General features: G+C 41.0%; 1 long non-coding RNA gene across 1 annotated transcript in view; it reads left to right on the forward strand.

Annotated features, from left to right (window-relative positions):
• LOC118912810 (uncharacterized) overlaps window positions 1-10,138 on the forward strand; it is a 120,723-nt gene extending 110,585 nt beyond the window's left edge. The window contains exon 4 of the long non-coding RNA XR_008996294.1: window positions 8,848-10,138. This is a non-coding gene — a long non-coding RNA (uncharacterized LOC118912810). The remainder of the gene's footprint in view (window positions 1-8,847) is intronic.
• The last annotated feature ends 2,972 nt before the right edge of the window (window positions 10,139-13,110 follow it).

Below are 13,110 nucleotides of genomic sequence, written 5' to 3' on the forward strand. Positions count from 1 at the left end.
TCCAGCAAAAGTCATTATGCTCTACATCACAGGGATGGAGATACTAATATATCTCAAATATACTAAGAGAAGGTATTATTAAAGTATTTTCAGATAGGTTCATTTGACCTACACAGCCACTGGGACAGGCAGATAGAGAAAAGGTTATTATTCCCATGTTACAAATGAAGAAACTGAGGCTCAGGGAAGTTTCATGTCAACATCAGTTACTAACAGAGTCTGGGTAGCAAAACAAGTCTCCCAAGTCTGAGAATCCCAGATCAAGCAATGAGGTGGATGATTTGTCCAAGGGCACCTGTGAGTCCTTGACAGCAGGACAGGTACTCATGTCTCTGGGTACCTTCCAAATTCTTTATCCACCTCTAGAGTGTGCTGCCTTCTCAACAATGGCTCTATTGTTCTCAAAGCACCTGAAGTTCATTTACCCTTTGTTTAAAATATTAAAAAGTGGAATGATCTTGAAAGCAATAAGCAGCTTTATTTTCCTTTCTTCTGAGATTGTTACCACTAGTGACTGTTTCCTTGTGTAAGTGTTTACCTGACACAGCATTCCCACAGCCTTGGAGGAAACAAGCCCCTTTACCTTCAGCTCCTGTCATCTGGTTCACAGGCTCTGGAAACACTAGTGGTGAGATGGAGGAGCCAGACAAGGGTCTAATCTAGAAACCCCGTCCATGCATGCCTGTTGGCCTACAAAGGAGCCATGGAGAATCCACTGGGTGGATCCCTGCAGGCTTACAGACAAGCTGATTTTCTGTAAACACATGATACAAGCCAAAGCCACTTCCATTGAGGATGGGGGTCATAGTGAGTCACTCAATGGCAATTCCAGAAAGATAGGAATCTCATCTCTTTCCCGGGACTTCCAATGCAGCATGCAGAACAAAGTAATCTGTTTCTGTTAATAGGAAAAGACCACCCTATCCCAGTTTCTCCAGAAATGACTTGCTTTGTTGATACAGGTATCGCAATGACAATGCCAAGTCATCACTACACCTATATCATTGTACATCATTGTGTGAGGAGGCAGACGTGAAAAAGAGGTGCTGATCTCCCTTGTCATGGGCTGCAGCCTGTGCGTCTGCCCCTCACACACTGCCTGGGAGATATGCTACTCTTCGGCCTGCCTCCTCCAGGTTGGACTGGGAGGCTGCCCTGCCCCCACCCCATCAGAACTGATACCTATGGGCCACACCAGAAGCTCTGGACTTGGCCAGAGATGGATGACTTGGCTTTTAACTTGTGAATTTGGGAATGAGCATGCCCTTCTGAGTCTCGGAATCCTGCTCATAGAAGAGTTTTGCTGTGGCTGAAGGTAACTCAGCAATACTGTAAAGACTGCTTATGTTGTCACAATGAAGGAGACTCCTGGGGAACAGCCCAGAGAGCTAGAGGGAGAGGGGACAGAGTTTCCTTTAAATGAGACTGATTTAGGAGCTTATAGCAAGATTGCACTGGGCATTTCCTGAAAGTGCTAACGGAGATGCAAAGTGAGGAGCAGCAACATGTCAGGCAGGGAGGTGCAAACCAAATAAAGGGAAAGCCTAGGCCTGTTCCTTGGGTGAATCACCAGACAGCACACACATGCAGAATCACTGATTCATGCATGTTTTAAGCTGTTTTTATGGGCAGATTTAGGGGAGAGGTGGAACAGGATTGGACTGGCCCACAGGGGCACTGAAGGCAGTGCGGGGTGCTCTTGGTGGCTCTGAGGACAGTGGCTTAAGGGACCTCTGCCCTTGACAGTACGTGGGGACCCTGTCATCCTCTCTCTCTCATGGCAGAGTGGGGTGGTGGGAAGAACACAGTCATTATAAAGATTAAATGGTATTATCTACTCAAAGCACAAACATGTAGCTTTCAATAAAGGGTAGCAACTATTAATGTTTTGTAGATTGATTGTCTCAAAGGCAAAGGAAAGTGAAGCCCTTCTTGTAGTTTCATGCTACACTCAAACTTGACACATTCAGACGTGTGAAGACAAAAATGAGCCCCATCCTAATTACTGTCCCTGAGTTTTGGCCAACAGCTAATGCCTTCAGACCTGTGCCACCCCAAGGGGGAAGCCTCAGGATCTGTGGGGAAGGCAGTGCAATGCTGGGAGGCTGTGACCATACAGGCTGAGAGTGCCAGATGAAGCCATTTAGACCTAGGTTGGAATCCTGGCTCTGCCATTTCCTAGCTGTGCCCTCTTGAACAAGTTACTTCAACTCTCTGGACCTGTCTCTAAAATGCACAGACATTTGTTGAATAAGCTTCTATTGAACAAATGGGAATAAGACTACTTTCCACATGGGTCTTCGTGGCAATTAAATGAAATAACTACTAAGCCTAGTGGTGATACAAATTATGTGTAAACTTGCCTGGGCTATGGGGTACCTAGACTTTCCATTAAACATTATTCTGAATATGTCTGTAAGGGTGTTTTTAGGTGTGATTAACATTTGACTCAATAGACAGAGTAAAGCAGATTGCTCTCCCTAAGTGAGTGGGCCCCAACCCATCAGCAGAGGGCCTGAATAAGACAAAAAGGCTAACCTTTATGCAAATAAGATGAAATTTCCTCCTGCCAGACAGCCTTAGGCTGAGACGTTGATTTTTTCTGCCTTCAGACTGGCTGAAACATTGGCATGTCCTGGGTCTCTAGCCTGCTGGCATTACAGGACTGGAACTATATCTTGACTCTCCTGGGTCTCCAACACCCTGACTGCAGATCTTGGAACTTGACAGCCTCCATCACTATTTAAGCCAATTCCTTATGATAAATTATAGGTGGTAGATTGATAGATAGATAGGTGATAGATATAGATAGAGACCCTATGGGTTCTGTTTCTCTGGAGAATCTTAATACAGAAGGTGCTAAATAAAAAGCTTGTTTTTAATTATTGTTATTTCTTTTATTTTAGAACTTGGCAAGAAATTCTGTCTCTATGTAAAGCTGATTGAAATTATGTTGTTTAAGAGACAGAGGGAAGTGGCAATAATGGCCTAAATAGCACTTGCTATTTATATGCTATTCAGAAGATGTAGTTGATCTTCTAAAACAAATACTTTTAACAACATATGTATGTGTATCAAGATATATACACATTATATATTGTAATATATATACACATATGTATATACATCATAATGTTCATTACATTTTACATGTATAGTATATATATATAATTTTGACAATATTATTACCCTAAACTCTGGGAAGGATATTTTAGCATTGTATTGATAATTATCGTCTGTCTGTATGGCTCTCTAAAATTTGAGAATTACATTATTTGTACTAATATACTGTTTGCATATTACTTGCACTGAGGAATTTTAACTATGATGAAATCATTGAAATACAAACCTGACTTTCATATAAAGAAGTTGACGAAAACCCTCAGTGGTTGTCTCGCTCTGCAGCAGAGGTGGTACAGGGCTCCTGCATGAACACAAGCATGGGCACAGACAAACCATCGCACTGAGGTGCTAGGCGTGGGAGAGGAGGATGAGGTGGCAGGGGAGGGCGGAGCAAGGCCACCTTGGCCTGTTAGTCTGCAGATGTGCCACCTCCTGAAAATGATTGGTAAGGAAAGGTAAGGTGCAGTCAGAAGAAACTATGCTCAGTGACTTTGTTCTAGGTGGGTATAAAGGACACAGGGCTGCAGAGGGAATTTTATCTCTTCTTGTACAGGCCATGGCTTTGAAAAAGGAAAGTATAGGAAGCAGACAGCTCGCTCAGGATGGTGTCCAAGGATACAGTTTGGTTTTCCAGTGATGACCTTGACTACCAGGCAATAGACACCCTGTGAAGTACACATGAGGCCTCGAAACCATCAATGACCTGGCAGGCAGGAAATATGCCTCCTAATCAAGGCTTTCAAGTGGATATCCAAGTTGAGGAGGAAGAAAGGATCTGATTACAATTTGTGCTATGAAGGGCAAGAGAAGATAAAAGCCTGGCAATTTGAAAAACAATAGTAGGAAGGCTATCAGGAAATGCACTTAGAGACACAAACATCTATTCACCAAGGTCTGTTGAATAACTCAGTACCCTGAGGACTTTAACAAATGAATGAGGTCCAGCCTGTATCAGCTGAAGTGTCCTCTAAGAGCAAAGTGTCTGAGGAGCTCTTGACCAGCCTTATTGAAAGTTTCTCTCTGGGGAAGGAAAGTCCCTGTTATTCTGAGCTTAATTATGACTCAAAAAGAACTAGTCACTGATTAGCAGTGGGGCTGTGGTATTTTAGAGTTTATAACACCCTTGGTGTGGCTCGATAAGTACAGGACTTTCAAAGCAAGTTTCGCAAATTTAGGGGAAAGAATGGTTGATGTCGTACTCAAAGAATATGAATCTCAAAAGCCAAATTGACACTACTGTGACAGATGACTCCAGGCTAAAAGAAAAAAGGTAGGATGCGCTAAATTCATGTGGCTGTAGAGGGAGTTCTGTTACTTCTTGATTCCAAAAGAGATCTGGGTGAAAGGGAAGGAGAAAGTTAGCCACACTGAGGGTGTGAATGGTTTAAGGCAGCAAGCACAGCAGGAGCTGTGGATGTTGGACAAGAATAAGGAAAGGCAAGGACTGTGTCTGACTTAAATGTTCGTCAATAGGGGGCTTGTGAAATAACTTAGGTGTATATCCATAGTCAACATGAAAAAGAAGGAAGCAGATTTACATGAAATGGTATAAATTGGTACAAAATTCAGTTTCACAGTTTAAAAAAAGGCAAGGCATAAAAGAATAATCTCATAAGAAAGAAAGTGAATCTGTATGTGTGTATTACGTATATGCAGAGGAGAGAGCATGTGCATAACACATACTCAGACACATTTGTGTTTGCATACATTTCTGGAGAGAGTGTAAAACTTGTACATTTCTGTGGAAGGAAAGCGCTGGGTACTGAGTTGAGAGGGAGAAGTGTTTTTCATAGTGTGACATTTCCTATGTTTATTTTTTTTTACTATGTGCATATACAACTTTTTGATTAAAACACTATTTTATTTCTAAACTATGTTTGTGGCAGGGTCACCAGGGCTGAGAGGGGCCCCCCAGCTTTGAGTAGCTGCATAGTGTTAGCATTTAATACCCCATCCACCTCAGTGGCATTGCCTTCTGGTCCATCTGTGACCTGCCTTCCCCTTTCTGTCCATCCTCCGCACCACTACCAGTGTTGTCTTTCAAAAATGTAGATTCACCTAAGCCTAGAAATCCTTGTTGCCTCCTGTTTCCTACAGGGTAAAGTCGGGTCTCCTTAGTGGGCTTCAGCAGGAAGTAATACTGCACCTGATACAGTATCATTTCTGGGCCCAGCGAATCCCACTACCACTACCCTAAACCAAGTTCATCATCTCTTCGCTTATTCTGCCAACCTCTTGATGACCTTTTCTCCAATTTTTCTCTGCTCCCATTTTTGTAGGCTTGACTTAAAATGCTGTTATAAAATTTCTTATGTCCTGTAACCATTGACTGAATCTGTTCTCCATACATACATTCTTTTAAAACACAAATCCTACCACTCTCCTGCTTATCATCCTTTAAAGCTATCCAATGATCTTAAGCTAAATCCCAACTCCTTAGCAGGGCCAGCCTCTGCCTCTTTCTCCAGTACCATTTTTTCCCAATTCCTTTCTTTCTGCTCATACTCAATTTCCACCAACTACTGCACACTGCTCAGTTCCTTGAACACCCCATTCTCTGTTTCCTCCGAGTCTTTGCACACACTACTCTCTGCCTTAAAACATTCTTCTTCTCCTTTCTTCCTGGTCTTCCAATCCCATCTGGCTTGCTCCTTCAGTATAAAGGGTCATAAAAAAACAAAAATGTCATTAGAGAATCATAAATAATTCTCCTTATGGAGGAAGAAAGCAGTTGCCCTCTTAGGGAGGAATCTTGCAGGAGTTCAACTGTCAGAAGAGAACTGCATGAGTAAGACCATATAGGCAAGAAAGTGCTGGACGAGCAAATGGAAAGTAGAGAGATCTGTCTACTGCGTAAAGGGAGTGAGCAAAAGACGGGGCGAGAGGGTGGCAGAGATGATAGGGTAGCCAGGCCAAGCTAAGGAAGGTGAAGGACCTGGAAACCCAAGGTAAGGAGTTGAGTGTTCATTGTTAAAACAATGAGAAACTTGGATTTTTTTTTAACTGGCGAGTGACAACCTCTCGTATTTATTTTAGAAAAAAATGTGACCGACAGGGTGCAGAGGAAATAAGTTGGGCCGATGAGTGGTGGGAGGAAAGATGGGGAGAGACTGGCCCAGAGCAGCAGCGGGCGCAACTTGCAGGAAATGACCCATCTGAAAGCCGTGTGGAGATAAACACTCCTGGGCTTGACGACCAAAGGCAGGAGAGGAGACACCCGAGAATAAGGGATGACTCACGATTCTAGTCAGAATAAATGGGAATATGGTGAGGTCATTAGCTGAGATGGAATCACAAAGGGGGCAGGTTTGGTGGAAGATAATGTATTAGGTTTGGAACACATTGACTTTAGGTTGTAAGGTCCATGCCCACAATTAAAATCAGACACAACCCTCATTACAGCATGCAGGGCCTTTCAAGGAAACCACCTAGTAGACTTTGTTTCATCCTTCCTTGAGAGGCATGTTTCCATGACTCCTAATTTCCATATCCCAAAAAAGCCATCTGAGTTGTTTGCCTGGCCTGCAAAGAAAGAGTTGTAACAGCACAGGGAGAGGGGGGGCGATAAGATCTGTGAGTAAGAAGACCTGTTATAACAGAGCCAAATTTGCACTAGAAAATTGGTTTTCTCCCCAAGCTTGTGTCAGTCACTATTCTGTTTCTCTTCTTTCAAGATTCCTCTCAAGTCCCAACTGTGCCATGAGGACCACCCTAAACACTTGAGACAGCCTCACCTCTGCTCTACACCAAGCCCCCAGGACACTGTGAAGCATACATTTTTCACATACTTATGCAGTTCCTTCTTTGCTTTTGAACTCTTCAAATGTGTGTGTCTTGTCTCCTGGGCTAAATTCTTAATTCTTAAAGCTCAATTTATGCCAAACATTTCATTTTGTTATTGCCACAGTGCCTGGTACATACTATTAAAAAAACACAAATTGGATTGAAACTGACACTGAATGCTTTTGAGGTGGAAAGGAGAAAGGACAATAACCACAGAGTCCAACAAGAAGTCGAGATGTTGGTTAAAAGAGAAGTATCAGTTACGAACATACAAAGGAACATATTCTAGCATAAGAGGAATGTTTTCCCTCCTCTAATAAAAATGACTTTGCATCCTAAATATGCTTGAAAGGAGAATAATGGCATTTTAATTGTCAAGGAAATTGTCTTCTCAACTGGCCAAAGAGTCTATTTTCCTGGACCACCTTTTATTTATAAGGACTATTGGTAAAATAAAACAGAACTTGTCCTTTACAGTTAACTGCACTCAGTTGTACCAAAGAGAGCTCAAATGGCAAGATGAAGGGTTAAGTTTTTCACTTCCTTTTAGTTCTGTCTTTTAGTTAGAGGTCTACTGTGTGGCCATCATTATGTTGGCAACTTAAAAGAAGGGTATTCATGACTCAGCTCATGGCATGATTCCCTGGGCAGAAGAGGTGGGACAACCCCAGGGATTGCCAGTGGTTAGTGCACTTGTCATGGTGGAGGAAGATGTCTGTAGGGGGGTGGGGAGAAGAGGAGGAAGCAGGTTTTGCATTGTCAGTTGACAAGTACTAATTGGTCTCTGATCACAAGGATCTCTCCAGCTGCTCTCCATCAGCACCTGGCATTCTACCATCAGCATCATTATTTAATATGGAACCCCCATAGGATCACCTTTCACCTTGTACAGGAGCACTGGAAGAATGGGATTTTCAACTCATAGCTTTTAATAGGGGGAGCAATTAGGAGTAGGAAAGGATGTGGCTTGAAAGTGAATCAAAGTCTACTCTTGGGAGAAGCATGAACTGTGCCTCTGGAGGTTGGCAAAGATCAGGAGGAAAAGGCACTAGAGTGTTAGCTTCAGCATCCTGCCAAGGGCTCTATTCCAGTCCTTTTAGGGTGTACCTTTCCCCTCATAAGTTTCCCCCAGGAAAGGGGTAAACAGCAGGAGAGTGCCTTCTTGGTCCTGGTGGCAGCAACGCCAGTTGGCTCAGGGTCATATTCCTTTCTAGACTTCACAGGCCTTGCATTACAAAGGCCTGTTGCACAATTCTTAGGAGAGTGGGCATGGGGGCTGAGCTGAGATGAAGGGGAGTGTCCTGCATGTATCAGAGATCTAGGTATGGCCAGATGCTAAGACACTCCAGGTGGAGGCAGCAAGAGAGAGAAATGAATGTCTCAGGATCTCTAGTGAGTTTTCTTTTATGTTTTTTTTCCTCCCGAGGCTGTTAAAAAAGACTTGTCAGGATGCATCTCCTCAGATAATTTGACAGAAAACATTTCAAAAGCTCACTTGGCATACTTGTGTTTCAGTTTACTTACTGGAAAGATTTGAGAATCCAATACCCACAATGAAGAATCTGAAACTAAGGATTCTTTTATTCCTCCATTTTTCACAATCAACTTTCTCCTGTAGTTTTATGTTGTAGTATGTGCAAAATTACTCAATATATTATACAACTTTTGAAATTAATATGGAAGCTGCAAGATAATATCACAGCCCTGTCTGCACCCTATGCCATGATGAATGTTCTTTCCTGTTGGTAACCATTTCATCATGCTCAATTATTAAAGACAATTTGTATGGAAAACCAGAAACATATGAAAGCTCCTTGCAGGATATATACTTTTCAGCTGGTTAAAAAATAATTTAGAGGCCTAGAAAATATTCATCAAGTCTGTGGAGCTGATGATGACTATGAAAATAAGGTCTATTCATTTCATTTCATTTTCTTTCAGATTTTTGGACTTTAAGCTGACACTAATATTTGCAATGAATTCATCTGGGAAAAGCTGTATCCAGGAAGTGCCTGGGCTCAAACATACAGATTAATTGGAGATGCAAGACAGATACAGCTCCACATAAAACGAACCCTGGACAAATCTAAGGCAGATCCTAAATAATCAAGATAATTCCAAATAAAATATATTAATTAATAGGATAAGTCAGGAAATGCTCATATAGGAGACATATTAGGCAATAAGAATAGGTGAGTTACCACAGATGGTATTATGGCCACACCTGCCAATGAAGTGTTTACTCTTCACATACATTTAGGGAGTACACATATACAGATCACAAAGTACACAGACACACAAATAAACTATGTAATCTATCTAACCTAGAAAAGGCAAGACCACAGAAAGTCTACATATTAATTATAGAGCAAAAGCAAAAAGCTTATTAACTATATTAAAGGTGGTTTTTTTTTTTTTTAATGGGCTACTTCAAATCAGGCCTCAAGGCAGAGTAACCTGTCAGTTTCCCTGATTTTATTGTCATTGTCAGCTTTTTGGATGGGGTCTCAGGTTCTTCTCTTTGACCTTCACCAAAGCTTGTTCTGTTTGGAGCTGTGATGTCCAGGAGAGCTTTGGTGAATAGTGTCACCTACCTAGAGTACCTGAATTTACCAATAACCAAACCAAAGTGATAAAATGAGATGTCCTCATCTTAGAATAGTCTATCTTGGAAATTAAAATAGTTCAAATATTAACCAGTTAATTCACTCAGCATGAATTAGGGGCAGGGTTTATTGGAGAGACCATCAGCTGTCAGTGAAAGAATTTAAGCTTTAGTCCCCAAGTTAGCATTAACTAGCTCAATGACCTAAGTCAGGACACTTAACTTCTCTATGCTGGTTTCCTCTTCTGGAAAGGAAGATGTTGGAATGGAAAATCTCTTAGTTCCCCTCCGAATCTAAAATTCTATATATGTGACTAACACAATGATCAGAGAATATTATAGTCAATAAATATAAATGTAGATGACAGGATATCCTGTATTTTGTGGATATTATTTTAGGTTAAACCTAAACTTAATTTTCATATACTTTAAAATGAATAAAGTTTAAAAATTGGACCGATGAGGTTTCAATTTTCAAGGACTTAAGAGGTTGGATCACAATCTAACTGTGAAAATCATAGTGACTTCTCTAGATGGAAGTTGAATATGTGGTAGAATTATTGCACAAGTACATTTGTTTTTATCTGGACCTCTGGATTTATTTACAATGCTTTGGGTTATTATTATTTTAACAGTGTGAGAGTACTGGCCTTACTGCCAAGATATATTTCTTCCTGATGTGCTAGAGGCCAAAGATTGTGTCTTGTGGATAGAGATTGGGTTTTCCCCACCCTGTCTATTGCTATTGGGGTCCCCTGTGGGTAACTAATCTGCCTGTCAGAACACTGGACTGCTGCTGAGGGAACGTGGCAATGAACTCAGCTCTTGAAGGCGAATCTCAACGCGTCTGCCTGAGCAGTCCTGTACAGGGAGGGCTCTGGAGTCACAGTGCGCTAGACACGGAGGGAGGCCAGTGGAGATGAGTCAGGGCCTAGAACCCACCCTGTACTCTGCCCTGATGGTAAATAGAACAGCTATTTGCTGTCACTCGAGTCTCTCAGGACTCCAAGACTCCAGGAAGAAACAAATACTTTAGAAGCTAAAACCCCAAGGCAAAGTAAAGAAAACAGGGCTGTTCACATCTCCAGCAATGATTTCACTGGCATGAGTTCTTTAGAGGGGGAGGAGCTGTAGATGGTTCCAAATGAACTGTTTTACTTACTTTCAACCATAAGGCCCTTCTCTTTCACTATTTATAGGGGGTGGCCTTTTGCCTGTTAAGTCATGAAATTTCAAAACCAATCTTTAGAGTCAATCTTGGTTGCTAACCCATAATAATTTTTTTCTCCTCCTTTTACTACTTTTGTTTGTATGTTTTGTACTATCTTCTATTAAAATACTTCATTCAGTTAACTTATTTTTTAAGTTTATTCTTCCCTGTCATTCTGGGGAGAAGCTATTAAAAAACATGTAGATAAAAGAATAAATATAGATAACAAATGTCGACTACTTTAGAAAGAATTTTACACCGACCTCTTGAGGTACCTGTGCCTTTAGCATTTTCCCAATGGCTGGGGAGAGAACTGTGAGGGGTTAACAGTCTTGAAAATGTCCTCATGGTCTGGCTTCATTACAGTTAGTCTGGCTATTGGGAGAACATGCCCCAGCTCTGATCTGTGGGACTACCTTTGGCCCTTTGTCTGCTCATTTGGAACATTTATATTACCCTAAAGTACCTGTGCGCAGTCTCTGTGCTTGTACTGTTATTCCTGAGCCTGGAGACATGCTCATCTTGGGGTCATTTCCTTCTGTTCCTTTAAACACCTGCAGTTTCTGTTCAGAGCTTAGCAAATGTCACATACGTGAACTGGAGGCATAGCTGGGTCGTTCCTCAGAGCTGTCAGGTAGTGTCCCACCTCTAATATATCAACATCCTGTTAACTTCTTCTCAGCAGCCAAGGTTGAGCCTGGGCTGGATATTGTGATGTCACAGAGTAGAATCCTTGCTCCTCCCAAAGTCCCAGGTGAGACCCTCCAGCTGCAGCACTTCCTCTCCTGCCATGGCAGGAGGTTGGGAACACAACTCCCTCATTTCTAAATTGGTCCACAGAATTAGAGAATCTTACTTCAGGCAGTGACTAGATTCTAGTCTCTCTCTCTTATTTTACACATGAGGAAACTGAGGTTCCAGGTAGTTATGTAGCCGAGCTAAATCTAGAATCCAGGTGTCCTTAGTGTTAGCCTCCTTCTGAACACACTGTTCTCATGCTGGGCTATACTATCTGGATTTTATCAATATCACCATTTCCTGGCAGACAACTTACTGGATGATTTTTACCTAAATTCACCCATGACAAGAAACTGTTCAGATAATTCACATTATGGGAAGAGAACAGAGTCTCAGTGAAGTTAATTTTTCTGATAATCAGGAACAGCAAACTTTAGTCTTAACCCAAACTCAGAAATTCTGAGCCACCAGACCAAATCTAGATTAACAAGTAAGGTGACTTCTGAGTAACTGATATTTCATGAGACTTGGCAATAAGGAACAAAGCTAAACACCCAGGATTAGTGTTACTGAACCGTCATATCAGGTTCTAGTGTTTGTTGAGGGAATGGAAGGAACAATCAGTAAAGAAATAAATTCTCACTGAAATTTAGTTCTTTCCTCTTTCATACGCTTCACTTTTTCCAGTCACTGTCCCCATATGATATTAAAAATTTATCCTCATTACATGAGATGACTTATATATTTGAAGCCAGAGGATTATGCTTTCAGAATCAAGAGCCGAACATATATTGCACTTTTGTAATACCAACAACTAACATTTTGTACCATGCTTTAGCATTTACAAGTCATTTTCACATATGTCATTTAATTTAATCTTCACAGCTCAGTGATATAAACTGTTATTTTTAGTACAATTTTATGGGTAAGAAAATTATAGTTTAGAGAGGTTGTGACTTGCACAAGGTCACCAAGCTAATTAAGTGAAAGGATAGCATTTACTATAAACCAGGTCTTCCAACCAAGCATTTTCCCCAAAACAGGGTTTCCCCAGGGAGGGAGGAATTGTCGTTTGGTTCCAGAACACACTCAAAGGCAATTGGATTAAGCAACGCTTTGAGTAACGAAGAAGAAATTATTCCCTTGGGTCATAAATACTGCTTTACTAACTTCCTAAATGTCTTCATAAAAACTTAGAGAAATGGTTAATGAACACTAATTTCAAACTTCAAAATAATATAATCATTGTCCTTCCACCTGACAGTTTCAGAGCTGTGAATGCTTCTAAGGGAACCATCATGGACATGAACAACATTTAGCTGCAAGAGGTTCTTTGAAGTCTGCTTCTAATAGAAAACAAATTAAAAGCTCAACATTAGAAAAGTGGTAAAATGGACTATGTTTAACTCATGAAAATAATGTTGTAGGTGAGGATTTCCTAAACTTTAATCATTTATATGCCATCTTTGGAATATTACCATCTGCACTAATATCTACTTAACACTGTCCTTTAAATTAACTCACACATTTTTACTGAAATAAGAGAATTTAAATATAATTTTTTCATCACTAAATAAGTGGAAATATAATTACCTTAAGTGTCAGATGACCACAAAAATAAATATTAAAAAAAAGTTGGGCCAAGGGCCAC

The sequence above is a fragment of the Manis pentadactyla genome, chromosome 3, assembly GCF_030020395.1.
Source record: "Manis pentadactyla isolate mManPen7 chromosome 3, mManPen7.hap1, whole genome shotgun sequence".
NCBI classification, from domain to species: domain Eukaryota; kingdom Metazoa; phylum Chordata; class Mammalia; order Pholidota; family Manidae; genus Manis; species Manis pentadactyla.